This window comes from Pholcus phalangioides, unplaced genomic scaffold (assembly GCF_987345545.1).
Source record: "Pholcus phalangioides strain wild (caught in Gottingen) unplaced genomic scaffold, Ppha-v1.0 ptg000015l_1, whole genome shotgun sequence".
In the NCBI taxonomy this organism is placed as follows: Eukaryota; Metazoa; Arthropoda; class Arachnida; order Araneae; family Pholcidae; genus Pholcus; species Pholcus phalangioides.
The window spans coordinates 97,358,078-97,368,620 of NW_028301608.1; the positions used below are offsets into that span (position 1 = coordinate 97,358,078).

At 36.7% G+C, this 10,543-nt stretch overlaps 1 long non-coding RNA gene across 1 annotated transcript; it reads right to left on the bottom strand.

Annotated features, from left to right (window-relative positions):
* Window positions 1-2,279: 2,279 nt before the first annotated feature.
* LOC149077132 (uncharacterized) lies at window positions 2,280-4,376 on the bottom strand. The gene is made up of 3 exons (XR_016193986.1): window positions 4,354-4,376; window positions 3,879-3,934; window positions 2,280-2,515 (listed from the first exon to the last, which is right to left on the bottom strand). It is a non-coding gene; the product is annotated as an uncharacterized LOC149077132 (long non-coding RNA).
* Between the last annotated feature and the right edge of the window lie 6,167 nt (window positions 4,377-10,543).

The window sequence follows — 10,543 nt, forward strand, 5'->3', positions numbered from 1 at the left end:
TTTGTTGTACCCCTGTGTCAGGAAAGTTTACTGACAAGGACGAGCCGGGTATCGAACTCGCGACACCTCTAAACATCCTTTGGTAGTTCAGGCGAGCATCTTATCGACCGGGCTACCGCACCCCTCAGGCAGGCTTTCACCGTGGTATTTGCATAACACGAAACTTCAGGCATCTGCCAGTTTTACTTCTAATATGGAAGACAGATGGCAAAACTTCTCGAACTGAAACCATACATAACTATGACATCATATATACGTTACGGTCACGCATAATATAAGAAAGAACTTTTTCCGGCGTGCATTAATTTGTTAGAAATTCGATGAATCGGTCTTGCTATCTTCCATAAGTCTTGGAAGTACATGCACGATTAAGTAGAAGTAGTGTACGTGTGATACGTGCTGACGAAAAGAGTGTAACATGATAAAAACGATTAAATGGAAGCATGAAGATTTCTCTGTGCTTTCATGTCTTGGAACAATTTTAGAGAGAGAAAAATATATATTTTTCCTTTTTTATATTTCATTTTCTCCTATCATTTTTTGTTTTAATATTTTAATCTAAATTTCTTCCAACTACCTTTTAGGGTGACTTCCCAGTTGTTTTTGGGGTTTGCATTTGTATAAGTACACAAAACATAAAATTGGAATTTAAAATTAATTAAAAAATTAAAATACATTAATCACACACACACACACACACAAGTGACAAGTAATTAATTTATAATTTGAAAAATTACATCAACTGAAAAACAAAATAAATTGATTTTTTTTTAAATTGGGAAATTTATAAAGTTCTTTCCACTAATGCGTAATTTTAAGTTTGCGCCTTAAGCACGAACAAAAAAATGGCGCCTTTCACAATTTCGCTTCCCCCACGGACCAAAGCCTGGCTACGCCACTGCCTCCACCTATATATCGGAAACGCCACACATGGTGTCTCAGATACTTCTTCAGTACCTATAAGGTACTTCATCCGTACTTCCCAGATACTTCTTCAGTACCTATAAACTGAACTGTGCTATCAACTTGAACTGCTGTGCTATCAACAAAATAAATAAACAAAGCGATTGAGTTTACGCAATTTTTTCATCACGTCAATTTTTCCACAGCTCTCTCCTGTGAGGGCTTTGCCTCTCCCCCACCCTGCCTTTTGGATGCGGATTCAGTGTTTTGTGGGGTGTGAACCATAAAAATTGTTTTGGTGCCGTTCATTCACCCATTCTAGTCTAGTTTTCTTGACTAATCATTCCAATCAATAAGCTCCAAGAAGTATCGCCTTTTCTTTGGGCGCCTTAGGTAGAGCTTGAGTTCCTAGAATTTCTAGGCTAGAAATACCACTTTATGAATGGGGGACTTGGATAGATTCATAACGCCTAGAAATGCCACGTTATCTACAGGTTATCTGCAGTGGCAAGAGCTACTAGCTTGTGTATAGGGAGGGCAGTGTCAAAGACTGAGAAAAGGTGGAAAACAGCTATGAGCTTTTGAGCCCTAAAAAACCCAAGATTGGCTGCTCCGGACTAGGGTGGCCAGATGTCCCTGTTTCTTGCTATTTTTCGCTCTGCCCCGAAACCCGGTAATTGGTAACATTGCTTGTGCAATGAAATATAATTATTTTCAATATTTTTTTCCAATTTAACTTTTAGTTACGTGAGAAATTACTCTGATAATTTATTATTTCACTGTTACATTTTTGCCATGTTTATCTTTTACGTAACCGAAAGACGTTGAACCCATTTTGAATCACTGAAACCCCGTTTACATATGCAATATTGGTGCAATACCTTTTTTTCCCATCCTACGAAGAATAAAAAAAGATTTACACCCACACGGGTTTCTGTGGTTTCGTGCCCCTTTCCCATGATCCTTTTTACCCCCCATCGCCGAGTGTGGTCTTGCAGGCAGAAATTCAAGAATTCCATGGCGTTTGACCATGCAGAACCACGGGAAAACTTTCACGGAACCCCAGGGTTTCCCGGAACACTAGTGTTCTGGTCCACAGAAAATCGTGAGGACGTCTCTGAAACCAGTAGTACAACAAATGAATTTCTAACCGGATTTCAAGTTGCTTTGTGCAACCCAGTTAGAAGCCTCTGAAGCCCAAGTATCAGTTGCGGCCCATGATGGGGGGGGGGGGGTATCGAAGTTATTTCCTTAAGTAGTTCATTAACTGAATCACCAAGAAATCATTCAAATACCTTTTATTGAGAGAAATATATTTTTATTCGGTATTTTCTTTCCGAAAAAATGCATTTTCAAGCTGATACATCCCAAAACTTTTAAAAGCATATGCAGATGGAATTTCGGATTCCACCGCATCTACCTCCTCTTCCTCCCCTACGTATGCATATGAGATTACACAGACGAGGTTTGAAGGGGCATATTCTAAAGTCATATACCACGTCGCCATCAGTAGTCGCAGGATCAGAAGTATCCGTCACGTCTTCTGTCATAGTTGCATCAGTAGCCAGTTGTTCCATGGTTGTAGTTTGCGATTTCATCGGTGTCACTAAGACTGAATCGGATGGAAGAGATTCAATTAGTTTATAGAAAACATCAATATTTTTCAATAATATTGGTGAATTTGGGGGGGGGGGGTTCGTACCCTTTAACATGGTGAAAGATGGGATTCAGTAGAAATATTATTAAAAATACTAATTGACTATTGATTTATTTCAAGTGTTTAATTTTCAAAATTAATGTAATATTCGAAACACAATTCTATGAATGAAATGTTTTGTTATTTTCACAGTACATTCGGCTAGTGATGATGATGCAGGCTACGAACCGAAATTACAAGGATTGTATAGTACAAATACAAATACAAATACAACGCCACAACAGGCAAAATGCCCAACGAGGTGGCTGATAAAAAGATGCCCATAAAAATATGGTTGTCATATATTTCAAAAATACAGCAACCCAATTAAAAATGCAATTAACAAAAATTATAATCAACATATACACATGATAAAATACTATACAATGCCCATAAAGAAAACTTATGGTTGTCTTATACTAAGTATGGATAGCTTCTCGATTTACGCCAACATGTTTATCGTATTTCTTTTTGAACGTGTCAATTGTGTTACAATTTACTACCTCCGGGGGTAAGCTATTCCATTTATTAACAACCCTATTAGAGAAAAATTCCCTGCTACACTACAACCTAGAATTGTCCCTCACTAATCGATACTGGTGTCCCCTTGTAAAAGCAGTCGATTGGTGGTGTACAAAAAGTTCATGGTCCATCCTATCCATCCCATTGAAAATTTTGAACACTTCGATCATATCTCCTGGGCACCTGCGTTCATCCAATGTAAACATATTCAAAAAATGAAGTCTCTCTTCATAATTCAAGCCCTGTGTGCCAATAAGGACACGCGTAGCTCTTCTCTGCACCCCTTCAACCAAGTCTATGTCCCTCTGTAGGTATGGTCTTCAAAACCTTACAGCATACTCCAGTCCAGGACGAACTAAGCCTCGAAAAAGTGGAAAAGCAATATAGTAGTATGCTTATATGTTACACACAAATCTGTTGTGTGCATTTTTTTGAAATTTCATTGATCGTATCGTGTACAAAACACTGTAATAAGACAAATAAATGTCATAGGCTTTCTCTTTCAGTACCCTTTCAGAAAATTTGGTAAATTATCTTTCACTTTTTTGCCCACCAGTGTAGTAGAAGGAATCATGTCGGATAACCGAGTATGTTGGATAATCGAGAGTTAACAGAATCAGAAAAAACTTTCACGCTCGTTTTTTTTTCTGCTTCTAATATTGTGGTTTTCTCGACGTGATTCACATAACGATAAACATTAGCTGAAATCTAGATGCATTAGTGTCATATAATCATGATATGAAGAACCAATACTCACAAAAAACGAGCAACACGACGCAATAAGACGTCCACATAATAGGTTTCATCATCTCTCTGCAAGAAATTACGGAAGGAAATTTAATCTTTGTATTTTTTTGTTACACGAATATATTGTTCGAAAGAGTTTCCGTGAATATTGCGCATAAAAAAACATAAAATTAAAGATCCTCAGAGATCTCGTTAGTATTTTTTTAATATTGCGGTATTATTATCATGTATATAATGCATTAAAAACCCTCTTTTGAGAACACCAGTGTGACAAAAAACACCGGTGGATGTGGTTATTATTAGGTTATTGTCATCGGGAACCCCCGAGTCCCGATGTGATCACATTAAGCAGCGTGGACTGTAAAAGGAAATTATTAGTTGGCTGTAAAAGAGAAGAGGGCTGACCGCATCTCTGGGATGACCGTTAAAAGAGTATTTGTATTTTGAAATTTATGAAAATTTTGCATAAAACGTATTTTGCTCACCTGAGGGTGCGTTTCTTGTTCCGGTTTTCGGAATATCTACTGGATTCACGTCTCATCCATGGATTTTTATAGTAGAGCTGAATTAAAGCTGATAATATGATGACGAATTGGGAATTCCCGTAGTTTTTGCAAATTAAACAAATAATACCATATGCGCGTTTTTGCGCTTGTTTTTTCTACACAATTTGATCATTGACAGATGTTTGGCGTCGATTCTGATTGATCGAAACCGTGGAATTTCCAGCCATTTGTTTAATTGGAATATTTGAACTGCTCAATGACGTGTCGAAGTTGAAGTAACAAAAAATAGTAAAATAATTTTTTTTCCCAGATTTTTTTGGGACAGTTTGTAAGTGCGTACACCATAGAGCCAACAAAAAAAGCAAGAGAGTCAATGTGAATGCTATACAATTTGACTATAACCAATAAGTAAGTACAATATTCAGGTAGGCTATCACATTGTGAATAGAGTAATTAATTTTGCATTTAAGGGCAAACATGAGCACATAAAGGACAAATTTTGGTGCTCTTCCACTTCTATATTAGAAACGGCACACATGATGTCTCAGATACTTCTTCAGTACCTCTGAGGTACTTCATCCCTACATTACAGATACTTCATCCCTACACCCTAGAATATCAGACTTCGTTGATATTCCCTCATAGAATTCGTCAATACCTCATAAATAACTCATTTATACGCATGCCCCTTCCGAACTCCTGTAGCAGGGCTCCTAGGGGTGAGATATTTTCCGCCCTCCGGCCTGACTCTTCACGCCCCTCCCCCGTCTGTAATGAATTTATAGCGCGAAAAAAAAAAATATGAAAATTGTCTCGGGTCCAGGGGCTGAAGACCCATGTCCGCACGTCCCAGATACTTAGTTAATACTTCTCGCTGCTTCAATTAGTACCTCGAAAACACTTTGTCCGTTGTACTACTTCACCCAAGCCCCCGAGTGGCGTGGTGGTAAGATGCTTGTCTGCCGCCTGTTGCTGTCACAGTCCCAGGTTCAAACCCGAGGGAGGATATAGATAAGATATTTTCCCCTAACGAGCTTGAGGCGTTCATAGATAGACAGCCCCCTTCATTTCCACTCCATTTCAGTAAATTGTATTATAGCGATATGGCTGGAGTTGTGTTTGATGTAGTAAGATACTTCACCCAGGGCCGTAAGTAGAATTTTTGCTGCCCCCGCAACTTTAAAATTCTTTAATTTTATAACGGTGTTCTTTGTTCCTACCTAAAATTGGCGCCCCCAAAATTTGTCGCCTGGGGCAATCCCGCCCTAGTTCTGGCCCTGACTTCACCCATGCGTCCTACACGCTTCGTTCATTCTTCCAAAATACTTCCCAAATCATTCGAACCGCCGCTGTGGTGGTCGAGTGGTCATAGTGACGGACTCGCATCGCGAGGATCCGCATTCAAACCCCACCCTCCCTCCCTCCCCCAAAGACAGAAACCTGTCAGCTTTTAAAATGGGAGACGGGTCCAGACCAATGCCTCCCTCCTTGAAAGAGACATATTAGGCTTCGTCCCGACCCTGCATAACACGGCCCCACTTAAGCAGCAACCGCGAAGGGGCTCTTATGATCTCGCATAGCAATTTTTACATAAATTACGTCAGACTCGTAGTAGGCTCAGCTCTGGTGCTTCAGCGATGCGGTCAACATAACCCTCATTTCTCATATACTCGTGCGGGCCTCTTAACCCTTTAGCAGAATTTCTTTGAACTTACTAAATGGATATCGAACTTGATTTCTATTGTAAGAAATATATTCAAAGAAAACCTTGATGATCCTCCCCCAGGCTATACACATTAGTTTCAACAAATTAAAACATTCCAGAAATTAACGAACACAGTTCAGAAATGCTCAAGTTGGAAAGCCGAAACTCACAGCTTGGTTATAATTTGCATTTCTATCTTCTAAGAGGTTTTTCTTGAGCATATTGGCGCCAAAAAATTTGAATAGCGCGTCCTAAATGTGAAATTACTTTTTCCACTTCGTTCCCAAAAATTACAGCCCTACAAAAATTGTTTCAAATAATTAAAACATCTCACTTATAAAACGTTCTATTACATGAATATTTTCATGCAAATTCAATTCAACTTGATCGAATAAGTGCTGATTTTCAGAGATGAATTTTCTATTCCTGAAACATCGATATCTTCTCACTCAGCCAGTTTCCGTATCTGTCGTACTATAGGTATTGCCTTTGGTTTCTGAAAGTACGCATTCTTAAAGCTACAGTCTGATGTGATGGGTGCATATCGGGTAGTAAGATCAGTTTAAAATTCAACGTCTCATATCTTTGATTGTGTATGCTATCCTATGGCAGAACAAGATTTTACATAACTCCAATACTAAATTTTTTAAAAATTAAAAAAAATAATCTCCTTAAAAAAACAGTACTAGCGCTCATGATAAAATAACATGACATCAATGAAATTGAATAAAAATTGATTCAAGATAAAGAAAACTGTTCAGTTCATAAAATGATTAAAAAAATTGAGATTTTATCGACTCAATCTTGTTCAGAATGAAGATTTGAATTTTAAATTTCATTTATGTCATGTTATTTTATCATGCGCGCAAGCTGTTGCTAATGCGGGTTTTTTTTTAAATTTTCAAAAAATTGAGTATTGGAAATATATGAAAATTTGTACTAGCATACGATAGCATACACAATCAAATATATGCGGTAAAAATTCAAATTAAATCAATAAATGAATCAGTATATGTATATATAAATAATATTTTTAATAATATTTCTACATAAGAAAGTTTTGTTACAATGTTTAACATGGTAAGGAGAACCCTTAATTGTGGAAAGCAAAAATAAAATTCTATCAATTTTACATTGATTGTAAATTTATGGAGCGAATAACTAAAACATATACACAGTCGAACTCGGTTAATACGTGCTGTATAAAATCAGTTCTTATTAGTTATTATCACTATCAGTTATATTCATAACCAAGTAAAAAAGAAACAATTTATAAGCAATGTCACGCAGAATAGAAATACATAATGAAACATCATAGTAAAAACACATCATCTGCGAATTTCATATGAAATTATATATTCATGTATTTCCCAGTTATGACGGCAATAGTGCATAATGAAAGAGGCCTCATGATTTTTTGTTTTGTGTCTTTATCTACAGATAAAATGAGAAAAGATAAACATTCAAGATATATTGAATTCATAATTTATAATTACTGTATTTATAAAACATTCAGAAAAAATAAAGTACGCAAATATACTACATTGGAAAACAATATGCAAAAGTTGTCATTTTTTTATACATGTGTATAAAAAATCGGACGATTAGTAAATTCCTCTTTTTTTTGTAAAACTTGATATAATGATTTATAATTTTTTTCATTTATCATTTTCCATCATTTTATCATTTTTTATCATTTTTTTTTCGATTTCAATTTGTTAATTTTATAGTCGAATTATTATCGAAACGATGTGATTTAAAAAAAATGTCCTTAAGGATACGATTTAAGGATACTTATTATACGATTACGTTGAAAACGTCATTTTGGAAGAAAATTTCGATTTTTATTTTTTTTAATTTTTATGAAAGCCCTGTTCTTTGTGATTCCAAAACAGGCCTTGTTATGCTCATATGACGCACACAGCCAAAGTGACGTCCACCTCTAGTGCTGCGTTTTTACATGAAAGCAATCCCCGAAAAATATTTAAACGCGTTTAACGAAGAATGCTATTTTTGGCATTTCACTTGCGTTTGAAATATGATTTTTCTAAAAACCTATTCATTGTATCATTACGAATTTTTACTATGACGTTTTACTATATCTTGTTGAGGTAATGGACCAAAATCTGTCGATCAAATATCATATATATTTGTCTAATTACATATATCATATCATATATCTATATCATATATATTTGTCTAATGCTTTATAGACGAAATGTAGAATGAAATTTCCACAAAAATTGATACGTGCATTAACACATTTGAGGAAAAAACACCGTCCCTTGCTTTTTTTTATCTTAAAAGCTGACTCACCGCCCACTGGCAGTCAATTGACGATGGAAAACACGCTTGAAGGAGATGAAGCCAACAACAAAAATACCTGGGCTGGTCATTGCCGAAATGAGATTGTTTTACTAAGTATGCGAGATATTCCCTGATTGCCAAAATAAAGTGCATCAAATTAAGAGAGATATCTCACCAGTCTACTGTTGAAGTTTAAACGTCTTTCCACGGTGAGCAATCAGAAAAATGGACTCACAACAGAAAAATATTGTCATTTTGATTATCATCAATTTCTCGGACTTTGGTTTTTAATTTTTATGATAGATGGCAGGATCTCCAAAATAAATAGTTTATATAATTTCACAGCATATTTTATTTTAGTTTCTTTTCTCAAATTGTGAATATTTATTAGGAAAAAAAACGTTTTTTGAAAGTCATACCCAAAAAATAAAAAAAAAATACTATGGCTAGGTTTGAGAGGTATTTAAGATTTTCAAGTGGACTGACATATTATATTGTACATTGATGGATCATGAAATATTGTTACACAGTCTTTCAAATGCTTCGACTCGGGGACCAGTTTCTATTAGTCAGGGATAATTCTATGTTGCTATACCGCAGGAAGTTTATCTTCCAACGGTGTTGTAAATGGAATAGCTTACCTTCTGATGTCGCGAATTCCTCCACGATAGACACTTTCAAGAAGAAGTATGATAATATGGGTGGGAGTAATCGAGAAGCTATCCATATTCAAAAAATGACAACCATATTTCTATAGCAAATGATTTTTAGTTGTTTCGTTACTTTTTCCGGCTTATTATTTTTGGGTAGCTGTGCATTTAGACCAGCGTTTCCCAACGTTTTGAAGTACGAGGCACCCTCGGGAGTAACATTAAAATCTTGGGGCACCCTTCCTTGAATACAGAATGCAGTTTACTACATCGAAAATCACCGAGTAAAAATTACATCAATGAAATTTTGTTCGATTAATCATTAGTATGAAACTTGTGATTGATGCTTAGAGCACAAATACTTGAAATCAGGCCTTGCAGTTGGCAACGAAACACGTAAATTGTCTTCAAGGTCTTGCAGTCTATTTCTTGGCAGATGGCAGCACTACACATAACAAGCATTACACAGAATTTTATTGTGGCCACAGCAAAGAAGGTTTGCTCGCATAAATATGATGTTGAAGAGGACAAAAGTGCGTTAATTGCTTTCTTCGTTAGATTAAGATACTCCTCTCTCAGTCCAAGCCAAAAAAAGAAGCCACCGACGTCTCACTCTTTTGGTGAAGTTACCTTTGAGTGTGGAATCGGCGCAAAGATCAATAAATTCATCTCGTTCGCAATCAGTGAAACTTATTTCCTGTGCACTGTCTGTAAAAACAAACGGTGAGACAATCCAGTCTAGATTTTCAGTGGAAAGAGATTGAAAGTACATATCTATTACATCTTGCAATCTTGACAAGTGTTGACAAATGAGGTTTTATCAGCTTATCCGAAGGTGTGTGTGTGTGTGGTGTCACTCTCCGTTATTACTGCGAAAGTTTTGGCAGCTGGCTGATGCGAAGATAATTCCAAGAAAGAAAATTCAACTCTTCTTGCAGTTGAGCACCCAAGACCATTAAACGACAAAGCAAGCCAACGAATCCTTTTTGCCTTAAGCTCGTGTGCGCTGAACTGACACCATCTATAGCAGAAGGCCTTCGCGCGAAGCTTTGCCGCCACTGAAAAAGTCTATTTCACCTGTAGCCGTTTGATATAGCAGGCCGATGTGCATGCGATATCTTTACTTTTTTGCAGTATATCCAATGACTATAGGTGAAATAGACCTCTTCACTGACTTCACGAGCTTCGCGCGGAGGCTTTCTATTATAGATTGTGTTGGCTGAACGAGCCGTACATGGACAGCCAGACTTGACTCAGGGCAAAGCTCACACTGATGACACTGCCACCAGATGGCGACTTATCCGATGAGTTTGTCATGCATGTGTGAGAGGAGAGTAATTAATTCGACTTAAATTTTTTTTTAAGACCTTAAGTGGACTGTCATATGTTTTTTAGTTATCTCCATAATCTCTCGCGGCACCCCTTAGCCGATTTCGCGGCACACCGATTGGGAAACACTTATTTAGACTATGACAACCATAAAGTTATGGACATTTTTTTAATACCA